General features: G+C 40.2%; 1 protein-coding gene across 1 annotated transcript in view; it reads right to left on the bottom strand.

Annotated features, from left to right (window-relative positions):
* The window catches only part of s100p (S100 calcium binding protein P), a 55,313-nt gene extending 42,518 nt beyond the window's left edge, over nt 1-12,795 (bottom strand). Inside the window, exon 1 of the mRNA XM_078169160.1 lies at nt 12,700-12,795. The gene's annotated coding sequence lies outside the window, so the exon portion shown is untranslated. The remainder of the gene's footprint in view (nt 1-12,699) is intronic.
* Between the last annotated feature and the right edge of the window lie 2,737 nt (nt 12,796-15,532).

The following is a 15,532-nucleotide window of genomic DNA, read 5'->3' as shown; positions in this document are numbered from 1 at the left end:
ACTAACTAACGTAAGGCTAAAATGAAAACATCCGTATATTACATACACAACACCTAAGACATAAGTCGTATATACATTTATACCACATTCATCCATTTTACACAAAATACTTTTAGGGCCTCAGAAATTGTCCTTCCATACCTCATTAAATTGCTTTGTTTTACTGTTGTCCTCAGACAGTGTCTTTTATAGAGTCAAATAATATCTCATCACTTCTTTCCAAGTTTGTTAAGTAGGGGCCTCTGTGTTTGTCCAGCACTGTAAAATTAGCTTTTTATAAACAAGGGAAGAAAATATAATCTGCCATCCCATAGGATTTCTTATTTTTCGGCATTCGGCATTAAAAATACACAGCTCAGGTAAGAATTTGATTTTTTGTTTTGCAAATAATAGATATCCAATCTTGGATTTCACTCCACACTTTGTTTACTTTTGTACTACTATACTGCTACTGTAACTATACTATGCTATACTACTTACTATATTAACTCTGTGACGCACTATTTTTTTGCATTAACACTGAATATTGCCACTGGACATAAAATGTGACATGCAGTATTGTTTAATATGGATGTATTTCTCAGAGATACCAGGCTGTGGAGACCTAACCAGATCTAAAAGAGTTAATACTGGAGTTCTATTAATCAGGTCGCCAGAAATGCAGCTGTAATAGGATGATAGTGTTGATGTGTTTCTGCAGGTCATTTACATGAGCAACATGTCTGTCAGCTTGTTTTGAAGCTATTGTGTCCTCTCGTGGCCAAAAATGATGTTTTTCCAAATAAAATGCAGTGTCTGTGATCTGCACAATTACAAACTGACAGATAATAAAAATGGGATTTTTACAGTTCAGAGAAGGAGAAGAAGAGTTTCATTTAATATCATCAGAGTGTTCTGTTACTTTGTTCAGTGGATGGTTTAGAATCCAGATTGCATTGCCAACCGTTATCTAATGTCTGGCACCACGCTCCTGTGGATGCAGCAGTCTCAGACACACTGCCTTTGACCTTTAATGGATGATAGATATCTGAAGTAAAAGTGTTGTCTCTATGTGTGGATGTGGGGGTAGTGTTTTCAATGTCTAGTTGCACATTATTTGTATCAAAAGTTATGTCATACTGGAGAGCAACAGAGGGATGAAATGGTGACGTAAGTTGTGCTAGAATGTGGAGAGGAAGAAGAAGAAGAAAAGTGATAAACTATGACACGAGTGGTGCCGTCTGTAACTACTGCTACAGTACTGGCTATAACCTCAAAGTCTACAATGTGTTTTATGGACTCAAAGGTTCATACATGTGTTGTTATAGCATGTGGAGAGTCACACACACACACAGCTATTTAGTCACTTTTCTTACAACTTTTTAAAAGGTCATGGGCAGCATGTCTTGTGCTGTTAAAACCACAAGAGGAATGTTCTCTGATGTGGTCATACATCCTACACACTCACGTACTGTCCCCTACTGCATCCTGAGACATAAACACAGTCACATACCACACCACCGCATACATTAACACACACACACATACACACACATAACACTTCTTTCTTTAACACATAAACCTTACAGCTTTCCTGGAAGGCGGGATCGTCAGGTGGCATGTTGACGGCACAGGTGCTGCCGTTCTGTGCGACAGGCTTAGACTCACTGACACACATGCATGCCTGCCACACACATACACAGACACACTGTGTGTCTCAGCAATGATGTCATGGTTCTGTTTCTGGAGTGGATGGCATGTGTTTCAGTGTCTGTAGCCTGCAGTTGTCTCTTGCCACCTGACTGACTGCAGAACAGAGTGTGACACAGCTGTTCAGCCTTGTTTAGAATCATGAGCTATAGAACAGCTCTTTGATTCTAAATAAAATAAAGCTGCAATTTTTGCTCAAGTTAAAAAATTGTCATCTTGGGCCACACAGAAAGATATGGTTGACGTATTTAGGTTATTAGTCTCATCCCCTTTTAAGATTTTAGCCAACTGTATATTCGCCTCACACTCTGCAGACTGCTGAAGCCACATGAATACAGATACAGATAATCTTTGGTATGTGTTTTTGCACAGAACAAGAACTAGAGTTTCCCCCTCACCACTTCAACTGGAAACATGTTGGGGAGGGATTGTTTAATGGCCAGTGTGGACAGGAGGAATGATTACAACAAGAAAAACCTAGTTCATGTTTATATGGGCAGCTGATTTTTGTTTCAAAGTAATACTTCACCCTCCCAAATGACCATTTGTATATCAATGCATGGTACATTACATTCGTGAAAAAAACGTTTTTCTCACATGCCTCCACAGTGAACGAAGGATCCAAAAACAGAAAATTTGTGATGAATTGAAGTCATAGGGGTCCGCATTAAACAACAGCAAAATTGTATGAAAGTATCAGTTTACAAACTGTCACATAACTCGTGCAGTATAATGCAAGTCTCATTTACCCAGTCATGCTCAGTACTTCTAACACAGACAGCGCTTTCTGACAGAGAACTGAACTAAAAGTATATTTAGTATCACAGCCAGAATCCATTGACAAAAACAGCAATTTAACCTCACTGAACATGGGAGCTGCTGTTGTACCACTGCCTTGATCTGTAGATTGTTTGTGTTCTAAACTCTAAACCCTTTAAAACACCAAGGTCACACAATAACACAAACAAACTACTGTAAAACTTAAAATCATATCCTGGGCTATTATTTGCTTAAATCACTGAAATTTACAGGCCTGTATTTGGGACAAGCGTCTATATGGAACAAGTCTTTAATTCCTTTCACACAAAACTGTTGCTCAGCAAAGATGGTAAATACAACCAAACCATTAATTTAAAACAGTATGAATATTACTTGTATGAAAATTAGGCTTCAGATAATATATCAACAATGAATCATTGATTTGATCTAACTCTGACAGACAGTGCATCAGAGAGAGTTAGTTACGGTACTCAAGGATTATGGCACCCAGCATACCGACACAGTACCCCTTTATCCTGTTAAAACAGTACTCACAACTTGGATTAATTTGATTGAAAAACCCTTTTGATTTTTTTGAGCGCAGGACCCTTACATACTAAAGAAATATGAATAACTTACAGGGTAATCGAGGAACACACACATAATTTGAGGTAGACATATACTTCTGCCTACCTACCTTCTACCTAACTTCTTTAAAAAAAATGAACTGCTTGGCAACCAGACCACGTGTCTAATTGAGAAAGTCAAAATGTGTGGGACTGGGCGCATAATTGGAGCTAGCTTTTAATTCTAAAGTTTTATGGGTTTTTTTGGCAATGGCTTTGAAGAGAGCATAGATAAGATTCACTTTTAGTTCAGTTCCCTGTCGGAAATTTGGGCAACATATTCTCATAACAGTTTGTGTGATATCCTACGAAAAATGCATGCCTAACAGTTGGTATGATACCCTACGAATTAGCACCCTACGAATGACGTTACATCCTTAACGTATAGTTACGTAATTAACGTAAAGTTACGGAGGTAATATTTAGGAAAAGAAACATGGTGAAGATGAACCTTAAAATGACTCAAAGTTCACACAGTTCTGAACACACGACTCCAGGGGAAGTCTCAGGGGAAAGTCTATCCACTGCCCCAACCTGCCTCTTTACAAAACCGCTCAGGACTGCTTCCTTTTTTACCTTTGTTAGTGCATTGACCACATGATTTAAAATATATGGGACATATTTGGGTGCATTACTTTTTGAAGGAAAACATATAAACAGTTTGTGACAACAGCCTGGTTGGGGAAGTGATGAACGTAAGATTGGATAAATGTGACTTGGATTATATTGCCCAGGTTGTATTGGAATTTGTAAATGGATGTGTTGATAGTTTCTGCTGTTAAATATGGATCCCTATGCCTTCAGTTGATCAACAATTTTTCTCCATTTTTGGATTTGAAGTTTTTGTCACAAATTCAACATAACACAGGGTGAGTAATTGATTTACAAATGATCAAATGAATTCTCAAATTGGTTAGTTGATTTTGACGCCCTCAACATAGTTTGTCCACTTTAATGCAATGCTTGTTTACAGCTTAGAACACACTGTCATACAGCAAAGGTGGTTGGTTCTGATTGGTTTCTGGGGTTCCAGCTGAAAAACTGTATGATTAAGCTACCATGTTTAGTCTCCTCTGAACTTGAAGGGTACTGAAATGGCAAGAAACATGCACAATGCACATAGTGTCAGAACCAGGGGTTAATGGGGTCCTAAGCTCTATTTGGTTTAGGGGCTTTCTGGCGGGTTAAATGCTGCAGTAACAAAAACATGAATAAGATACATCCTGGTGGAACACCTGTCTGAGACACAAACCATCAACCTACAACATCATGAACATCAATTAACTTATTTATTCATAGAGAGAAACACTTGAAATAAATGAGAAGTTAATTTACTCACTACCACTGATATCCAAGATCCTATGACTTCCAATATGGCTGTCAGGAAGTGTTCTACTTCACCTGAAAGACCTCTTGATTGTAGCTTGTGAGCAAAAGTGGGATATGATTGACATATAACACTGGCTCACTGGCACAGGTATCTCTTTGTAATGTGATGAATGAATGAAAGTAAAGAAATAAGAGCACAGGAGAGAGTTGGAAAGACAGTGTGATGCACTGTAGATGGGATTAGAGTTGACTTGTCTGAGACATATTTCATTGTGAGTGTTAGAATGAGTGCTAATGGCAGAGAGGTAGAGACAGCTGCTGTTAATGGTTCAGACCAGACTTTGTGGCTCCCCACAGTGAGGTACCATTAATGGAATGATCCAGACTGCTGGGAAGTCATTTTAGTACATGTAGTTAAATTATCAGCTGAACTACAGTTTACAGTAGCTTGGCTGCAGGTTGAACTGAATTCAACTTTGGAGGAAGTATTTTGCGACTGACCACTATTTTTACATGACAAATTGAAAGGAGAGGTATTTACATTTTATTAATTTGTTGTTTCAGTTTACCCCTGAAAGTATCATAGTGAAAGTGATATAATGAATACATATTTTCATTTCACTTTCAGTCATTACCAACGTTGCTTTCACCACTTTGTTTCTCAATCAATGGTTAGCAACTGCGCACACACACACACACACACACACACACACACAAAGCCTATTCACACACATATACGCACACACATGTGTGGCTTTTGAAAGCCAGACACAGTGGAAATAGTGACGAGAAAAGTACAGTGGATTTTTAGAGAGTGCTGCAACCAATTAGAGTTGTGAGAGTAAACCAAAACAAAAGCTGAGGGCCAAAAATTAGCTGAAAGAAGCTACAGTGGCATGCAAACGTTAGGCACCCATGGTCAAAATTTTATTTACTGTTAAGTGAGTAAAAGATGAAAGATCCGTGTATTATTTTTGTTTTGTAGGCCTACAATTTTGAAAAAAATGAAAGGAGCACCATGCAAAAGTACTCCAAGATATTTGACAACATACACAACTTTTACCAGGATCTCAGACCATAAGTAGTTTGTTAGAGTTTTGCTTGTTTACAATCATTGTTAGGAAAGGCCAGGTGATGCAAATGTCTAAGCTTTTTAAATAATCTGACTTCTAAAACCTTGTCCCAACAATCAGCAGCCATGGGCTCCTCTAATCTTTTAGCAGCAGTGGCGCTCATACAGGGGAAACACTGCAGGAAATGAAGAGAAATAAACTGATTTATGGCTCACTTTTTAAATAGCATACTTTTAAATCTTGAGCTAGGGGAAAGTTATCAAGTCCAAGCGAAGTCACTGGTGTTAAAATCCAAGTCGACAAGTCCTTTTGATTTTATCAAGTCAAGTCTAAAGTCATCAGATTTGTGACTCGAGTCAAAGTCATGTGACTGGTATCAACTTTAAAACCAGAAGTCTCATGTGTGTCCATAGCAGCCATCTTTATGGGAGCTTTTACATATTTTGTTCAAGACATGGCTGAGAGTTAGGTCTGAGCAAAATGCTGCTTCGAAACATCATAGCAGTGAGCTTTTTCAATCACCAAAGATCAGATACAGCCAACGTAAGAGACACTGCACTGATTCTGTTTTCATTTCAGCAATTGACAAAGTTTCACCTAGTGATGGAACAACTCTGACACCAAGGTTGCATCGTTTTCTTACTCAGTAATCCTGAACTCTCCAAACTGTTGAACACCAAATTGATCGGAGGACACTGCTCCACCAAAGGTTTTCTGTCTTTTCTCATATTACCAAATTGTCTAAGCTTACCTTCAAATGACGCTGGAGTCAGAAAGTTTCCTGGCTGCAGGTGTTCATCTTGTATTTTAATCCCAAGGCATGTTGAGAAATGTCCTCTGAGCTGAGCCAACATATGATATTCTGTTTATCAGGGATGAAGCAGCCCTCAGCATGCCTCCCATACTGCAGACTGAGGGACAGCCATAATAAGGACACTGCCCCTCACTGCTCACACTAATAATCACTGTGATGATGATAGTCTGTGGGATCTAGAGGGGGGTTGGTGCAGGAGGGAAGAAAGTGAAAAGGAAGGGATGAGATATTGTGGGAGGTAAAAAAAAACCCAATAATTTAGGGGATGGACAAAACACCTTGAAGAATGCACATAACTAGAGACCTTCTTGTGATGGGATCAGACCAGCCATGATACAACGATCCACGACTTTAAGGGGAACACAACCTACATTAAGAATTCCAATATATCATTCCCATGGGCTAGGAAGGTTCAATCAGTATTTGTGAACATGAGCTGCTCTCTCACAAAGCCCAAAACAAGAGAAGGAAGTTTCAAACTAGTGATGTCATAGAGTATAAAGTCTGGAGAAACCTGTTGTTGTTTTAGCATGTCATTGCTGTGTATCCAGTGGCTTTTTAGCCCCCAAACATGGGTGTTTTTAGTGACACGTGGCTCTTTTTTCAGCAATTTTCTAGCAACCAGTGTATGTGTTTTTAAGCACCCATCAATGGGTTTTCAGTGGCTTTTTAGGCGCCAAACATGGGTGTGTTTTAGGACCTGTCACTGTTCTTCCTGCAGCTTTTTAGCACTCAAACATGGATGTTTTTTCATGACCCTTAGCTCTTTTCTCACCAACTTCCTAGCAACCAAATGTATGTGCTTTTTAGGGACCCATCACTGGCTTATTTGCAGCCCCCGAATGTGGGTGTTTTGTAGTAACATGTCACTGTTTCTCCAGCTGGGATAGTGCCACAAAAAGCCGAATCTGACATAGGCTTTTCCCATGACTTTTCTTCAGAACAAATTGAGAAAAAAAACCTTTGGAAGATAATGGTGAATGGTGAATAAAATACATTTTAAAAAAGGAGTAAATTTTCTTGTATCTTTACATATACTTAGCTAATGAAAGGGATTCTAATGCTGATCATCTAGGCCTGTGCAGCTCAACTTTTTATTGTTAAGCTATCTTGGAAAAAATATTTTGATCTTCTGTCTCTTTTCACGGCTAAACTCAAGGGACAGAGACAAGGGACAGGGACAAGGGACAGAATAGACTTTAAAGAAAGCTTACAGCTGAAACACAGTTGCTGAATGCACCCAAGGAAGACATCAAGTTGAAAAAGAGAATGTTGGACATGATGGAGGGGGTCCATGTCATTGGTCCGACCTCTCATTGTTCCGACCTCTAATTAGTCCGACGTCCCGTTGTTCCGATATGTGATTATACTAGGCTATACTGTATTTGTGTACCATAGAGGATCAGCAACGCAACAAAAGTAGGCTACTGGTCGAGATACAAGTGTCATAGAGAGGAGAGAGTGAAACACCATAACCTCCTGTTATTAACTCTGGGGTCGGGGTTGTGTGGGGAGCTCTCCGCGGTGCTGAACGGCTCCCAGCGGGCGTATTTCTGCTTGATGGTGTGCCGCGACCGGCTCTGGGTCAGCTGGGAAAGGCTTGAGGCGAAGCAGGCTCAGTCTTATGTGTTTGCCACTTTCTTTTTCATTTTAACCCACACCATGATCTTTTCCTGACCCTAACCAAGTGGTTTTTGTGCCAGAACCTAACCAGACCTTAACCACAGGGCATCATGATGATTTCGGAACAACGGGACTTCGGAACAATGAGTTTAATATGGTCGGAACAATGGGATGTCGGACCAATGGGCTGTCGGACCAATGGGCAGTTCCCAATGGAGGCAGGAGACTTCTCATTTAGTGGCAAGCAGCAACACCGAAATTCAAGGGTGCTAACGGTGAGTTATGGCTTTTTTTTTATGATTCAGTGTTAACCTTGTATATTAAAAGAAAATCTCCCCTTTCTCTTGTAATAATCCATACAGTTTGTGGATGGTTGCTTTATTTCCCATTTTAAGAATTTATTTGCTAATAATTTTTAAAAAAAGAGTTAAATTAGTTGAATAATACAAATGTCCCAGGATTAATATGAGACATAATGCTGTGAACTATAGCTGCTGGCTGGTTTGATCAACTAACACACACACACACACACACACACACACACATTGCAGAGAAGACCATGGCTTCAGTGGCCAACAGAGAGAAGGACTGCAGTTCCTTTTATGGATCAAAGAATTCAGTGAGCACGCTCCTGACCCTCTCCCCTTTTGCTGTGATGCAGTCGGCTCTGAAATAAGTCTGTGTGGCTGGCTGGTTGTCCTTGTCATGCTGAATTACCTCCATGACTCTGTTCTGTACCATCGTGTCCTTGGTGGCCTCACAGTAGCTATGGAGCATGTAACAGGCGTAGATAACAAAGGGAAGGTCCTGTATATTAATGATCATCGCCCTTCTCAATGCTCCAAACCACGCTTTCAGTCTGCCAAAAGTGCATTTAATGACCATTCTAACTCGACACAAGCTGGGTTTCCAAATTTTAAACAAATTTCCTGAAAATCTGCATGAGAAAATGTGAACTTACGTGCTATTCCATCCACTACTGCAGGCTGCTCTCATGCATTGTTCATACGTTTGTTTTCCTATGAAAAGTAATTCACCAATATTTGTACATATCCTACTTAATTGCACACCTGTAAGTCATGCATAGCCCACGTATTTTGGAAAGGTGCAATCAAGCGACCAGTCGGCTGATAGAAGTAAAGAAGGAAGTGGTCCCAAGCGGTCCAGTAAGGGACATTCCCCCCAGGACATTCCCCAGGAGACCTGTGTTCAAAACCATGTGAACTTTAAGTAATTTTTAAATACGTCATCATCATGTTTCTTATCCTAAACCTAACTACACTAACTTTATTTGACTAAACTAACCTCTGTAACTTTACGTTAAGTGACTTTATGTTAGTGACGTAACATTATTCATTTACTAGTAACAATTCATACAATATTTTTTGGACTGTTATGTGGGCATTTTTATTGGATATCATACGGACTGTTGTATGAGGATACGTCAACCACTCTTACATGAATACTGGGAGATATGCAGTATAAGCATTTTTCAAATATGTGTTCAGCATGGGATTTGCAAAAAATACGGGCGTCATGGACACTACCATGACTGCCATTTCACTATGACATCAATAAAGGAACACTTGTAGTCGTACAGTACTTATATTTTAAGAGGAAACCTCCACTTTCTGTTTAAGTAAACGGTCGAATTTGTGGATTGCTGCTGTATTTCTACATGGGTCCCATCCACAGCGCAGGTGCACTGAGGGATGCCCAGGGCTCAGTTAAACCTGGCACAAGTTCCTCTTTTTTGGACTCAATGACAAGTAACTCTAAATACACAAGGTCCAAGTAGACTGTAAAGTTCACATACCTTCCTTACTATTTTCAAAACCACCTGTCTTGATAATCCAAATGCATTTTCAGACAGCCCTTCAGTGTGCAGGCAAAGCAGCTCACTCAAAGACAATGGACATATCCTCGTCATATTGAAATTTTCTCGCCATTCTTCAGCAACAACCACTTTGTTCTTAATGGTGTCCCACCAACTAGAGCTCTTGTCCAAATCAGGTGATGCTGGCAGCAGGGTCTTTGTCTTGGGAGTGTTTGATTATTTGGTAGTGATCTCTGTAGCTCATTCTGGCACCTCTGTTCCTCAATATAGTGTAGGAGTAACTGTGCGTCTACATGTAAAGATGTAAAAAGTCCTGTTAGCAAGGTTAGAACCAGCACTACTTTGGCTACGTCTGCCATTGCACTAAATGTTGTCCCCTTTGATACACTTCACAAAGGAGATAACACACTGACATTTTCCCTGTCTACACATCAACACTGAAATCAAAGTTTCTGAAAATCTTGACCTTTGACCCTACTACTCTAGAAATGGCGTTTTTGGGATAGTAGTTCTTCCGGTTGTAGAGTTGTCAAATAGGGTCGTAAAATAGTTCATCTACTGAATATATCAAATATCTAGTAAACTATCATTCTTCTTCTTCTTCTTCTTCTTCTTCTTCTTGTTTAGGGGAAATTATAAAAGAGAAATATAATTGCAGTTTTAATAACGCAAGGGGAACAATTTATCCTCTAATAACTATAATCTAACTACCTCATTACATCATAATGACGGTTATATCACACACAATTCAATGTTTTTAGAGCACAAACAATCATAACTAATGCACTATAATAAATTCAGTCAAATGACGATAAAAATAGGGATAAAATAGTTTTCTAAACTAGAAAACAACATTAACCACCGCTCATTGCGTGACGTTGTTGAACCAGGGAATTTGTGTGTCCACCACAACAAAGGATCCTAATTGACTTTACATTGGCATTGTTTCCGTGGAACCGGCATGTAATTTTAACCCATTACGTGCTACCACCACAGAATGCGATGTTAAGAGGTCGTGGTCATTTCATGTATTTCTGTGAGCTCGGGTTCATCAGATCCACCCCTCGCTCCTCCACAGCTCTACCCTCTTATCCAGATATGGTCACTTCTGGCTCCAAAAAAATAAGACGGCGTCAGCTGAAATGCTGCACTGAGGATTTCAAAATGTCAGTGGGTGATGTCATGGTAACTACGTCCATTATACAGTCTATGGTTTAACTCATGGTAGCTAGCTGGCTTCTACAGGACACAGCTGTAAAGTTCAGGCTAAAACACAGCTGGGCACTAAACTACAGCCTGGGTATTCAACAGTGGGCTCATAGTCGCTAATTAGCTCAAGCTAATTTATACAATGTAAAATGCCATAGGCATTTGCTAATAACGTTAGCATGTTGTATTTGTGGAAAAAATGTGTTCGGATTAACACAGGTGTTTGTCTGTGAATGCTGCGAGTTATAGTGAAGCCAATTTGTGTACTTAAGCCATATTTAATGTGGTTTGGGTGTGTTTTGAATTAGCTCAACTTTACAGCACTTCACAGAAACCTCAACCGCCGACCAGTGTTTTGGAGGTGTAACTGCAGAGTTACATAGGCACACCACCGCACAGGTAAAAATGCTCACAACGGCGTAGGCGACATGCGTAGGCGACATGCGTAGGGTCTACGCTCAACCAAATCCCCTTTAACTGTTACCCATGAATCCTTGTGCAGTTATGTGAGCCAAGCAATCTCATATATTGGCCAGTTTACTGTGTTGTTATTCCAAGTGTACAGACTGTGAGCCATGAAGAACCGTTTTGTAATTTTCGACCAAGAGACTTTAACACACCATCCACTTCAGAAACCACTAGCAAAAGGTGCAGAGGAGGTAACACACCTTGCCATGCCACAACTGCTGCTGACTGAGCAGCCACAGGCAAGCGCAGACAAGACAAGGCCCAAAAGGACTTTCTCAAGTGCAATACTTATAATATAATACATATGTAGTAAGGGGTCCCTGCTCTATTTATCTCTCTCAGCTAAGGGGTCCTTGACCTGAAAACATTGAAGACCCCTGAAGTACAGCATCTGGAGACACAATGCTGAGGTGTCAGGAACCAGAAATGTGATTTGTTCCACACAAAAGTAATTAAAAGAATAGTCTCACATTATAAGAAAATTTGCTTTTGTGCCAGGAGTTTGACAAGATTGACACCACTCTCATTTTACATATCTTAAATATGGAGCTGGAACTAGGAGACAGTTAGCTTACCACAAGACTGTAAACAGGGGAAAACAGTTTTGAAGGGATTAAATGATGACTCAGTTATAGTCCCCACACACTGTGCAAAATACACCAAAAAGGTGTTACAGTTCAGTACAGAGCAATTTGCAGGTTGAAAATGTTGAATTGATATATATAAAAAAAAAGATTTTTAGGAGCATTGCGTAAAATAGCTACTTTATCCAGTGAATTTATGCCCTTGTGTCTTGTAAAACATTAAAAATCCTTTTCAAATGGTCATTTTCAAGAGAGATTAAAGGTTTAGTGTGTAGGATTTAGTGGCATCTAGTGGTGAGGTTGCAGATTAAAACCAACTAGAAACTTCTCTTGTGTGTAAAACATGTAGTAGAACCACAGTGGCAGATGTAAAAGTACGACTGGTCCTATCTAGAGCCAGTGTTTGGTTTGTCCGTTCTGGGCTACTGTAGAAACAACAAGGTGGACTTAATGAAAGAGGACCAGCTCATATGAAGATATAAAGTTTAAAGTTTAGCAGTAAAATTTATAAAGTAATGACAACATAGTTATGAATATTAATTTCTGCCAATATATCCCCCTAAATCCTACACACTGGACCTTGAAGTATAATTTAGTTAAAAAAATCAACCTGCAACTTGCTCTTTAGGTGTTAAACAAATTATGAGAACAGGTATTAGAGTGGACTGAAACCGGTCAGTGGGCTCACCCTGGGGTGCAATGGGTGCTGGCCTTTCCGAAGCTCCTCTGGTGTAGCTTGCAGTTGCTGTGCTTACCTCTGATTATCTGACTGTGACTGACTGTGACTGACTGACTGGGAGAACTGCCTCCACACATGCACATGCACACACCTAAGAACCACAGGATGAAGTGTAATCCAAAAAGCAAACAGAAAGAGAATTGGAGGAAGTGGAGGCTTTGCTCACTTTTCCTGATGGTGGGAGAGGGTGGCTGCCATTAGACGTTTCCATCCAGTTCAGACTGTTGCTCAGTATGAAACTGTTGCCCAGTTTGAACTTTGACTTGGTGAAAGCAGTTGTTGACAGTTTCCTCTTGTTCACTGAGTTCAGACACTTGAAGACGTCATCATTTTTACAGCAAAAGGACATTTTACTGTAGCCTTTCATTCATGTATAAATGTTTTACCTTCAGTGAAACGTGCAGCATTGAAGTGTGTAGTAGTCATTTGTTAGTGATTCTCAGTCGTCATCACTGTGAGTTACACCTGTGTAACTTAGAGTCAAGGGTGCTGATTCTACTTGAGATAAGAAAGACACCCCCACCTCACTTATTTTAAAATCTACTCTTACAGTTTCAGTTTGATTTACTCACAGAAAAGTGTGCCTAGGATTTGGCTACCCTGTCATAGCCTGTTGGGGCTCTAGAGCCTAACAGGAAGATCTGCTGAAACAGTACTGATGATGTCATCACACTACAAGTGACACAGCAGCAGGCTATAATTCATTTTCAATCAGAGCCAGTGACATGAAGCTACAAACTGATGCCTGACGCTTGCCGCTGCGGACAGGCATGACACATCACAAATAAAATTTGAGTTCAACTTTTTTCAGCACTCCAATGACGCTGTGAAGCGTCAACCAATCATATGTTTGTCTTTCTAGCTGTGGCACTGTGTTATGTGGCTTAGTTAGCTGACACTATGCTAGCTTTATGTGCACTGTACATGGGAATGCAATGGAGCGACGACGTGATCCATCATAAGCATAAATATTTTTATGACCAAAGACAAACTTTAGATGAGGTGTTGAGGTGCTTTGTGGCAAGTAATGTTAGCTGACACACACAAGCCTGTGATGTTAATAAGCGCTTGAGCAACATTTCAATGGTGCCTTGGAAATAATGTAGCTGGTCACGCTGTTGCATTGACGCTTGTAGTGTAAACACAACATAAGAGTCGGGTCCATGTCATTGTTCCGACCTCTCATTAGTCCAACGTCCTGTTTTTCCGATATGTGATTATACTAGGCTACACTGTATTTGTGTACCATAGAGGATCAGCAACGCAACAAAAGTAGGCTACTGGTCGAGATACAAGTTTCATAGAGAGGAGAGAATGAAACACCATAACCTCCTGTTATTAACTCTGGGGTTCGGGTTGTGTGGGGAGCTCTCCGCAATGCTGAACGGCTCCCAGCGGGCGTATTTCTGCTTGATGGTGCGCCGCGACCGGCTCTGGGTCAGCTGGGAAAGGCTTGAGGTGAAGCAGGCTCATGGCTTATGTGTTTGCCACTTTCTTTTTCATTTTAACCCACACCATGATCTTTTCCTGACCCTAACCAAGTGGTTTTTGTGCCTAAACCTAACCAGACCTTAACCACAGGGCATCATGATGATTTCGGAACAATGGGCTGTCGGACCAATGGGCTGTTGGACCAGTGGGCAGTTCCCTAAGAGTCTACATCCACGCTAGCAGCTCTGCGAAGCTTAACATAGGCACAGTACTGTGTTGAGTGAAATGTGAAGTCGGCATGCAAACATGCCTGCAGTGAACATGTTAATGTTTTACCTGGTATTATGTATACAATGTTTGCCATCTTAGTTTTGTGTCTTAGCATGCTACAAATTGATAATTAGCCCACAAAGCACAGCTGAGGCTGATTAGAATGTGTTTATTTTTACAGGTATCTTAACCAAAGCCATGAAAAGTATGAGTTCACCAAAGTTAGGCTATTACAATTCATTTTGAAGGGAAAAATGAACATCTGCGTGAAAATTTATGACAGTCCATTCCATAGTTGTATAGTCATTTCAATAAAAATCACAAATGTCAACCTGGAAAAATCAGGGGATTACCAGTCATTAGGATATATTCTCCGAGCACTATGGACATATGGACCAATTTTCATGGTATTCCATCCAACAGTCACTGACATACAGTACAGGCCAAAAGTTTGGACACACCTTCTCATTCAATGCGTTTTCTTTATTTTCATGACTATTTACATTGTAGATTCTCACTGAAGGCATCAAAACTATGAATGAACACATGTGGAGTTATGTACTTAACAAAAAAGGTGAAATAACTGAAAACATGTTTTATATTCTAGTTTCTTCAAAATAGCCACCCTTTGCTCTGATTACTGCTTTGCACACTCTTGGCATTCTCTCCATGAGCTTCAAGAGGTAGTCACCTGAAATGGTTTCCACTTCACAGGTGTGCCTTATCAGGGTTAATTAGTGGAATTTCTTGCTTTATCAATGGGGTTGGGACCATCAGTTGTGCTGTGCAGAAGTCAGGTTAATACACAGCCGACAGCCCTATTGGACAACTGTTAAAATTCATATTATGGCAAGAACCAATCAGCTAACTAAAGAAAAACCAGTGGCCATCATTACTTTAAGAAATGAAGGTCAGTCAGTCCGGAAAATTGCAAAAACTTTAAATGTGTCCCCAAGTGGAGTCGCAAAAACCATCAAGCGCTACAATGAAACTGGCACACATGAGGACCGACCCAGGAAAGGAAGACCAAGAGTCACCTCTGCTTCTGAGGATAAGTTCATCCGAGTCACCAGCCTCAGAA

This window comes from Epinephelus lanceolatus, chromosome 6 (genome assembly GCF_041903045.1).
Source record: "Epinephelus lanceolatus isolate andai-2023 chromosome 6, ASM4190304v1, whole genome shotgun sequence".
Lineage (NCBI taxonomy): Eukaryota > Metazoa > Chordata > Actinopteri > Perciformes > Serranidae > Epinephelus > Epinephelus lanceolatus.
The sequence above is the reverse complement of the archived record's forward strand: the minus strand, read 5'-3'. Positions and strand labels throughout refer to the sequence as shown.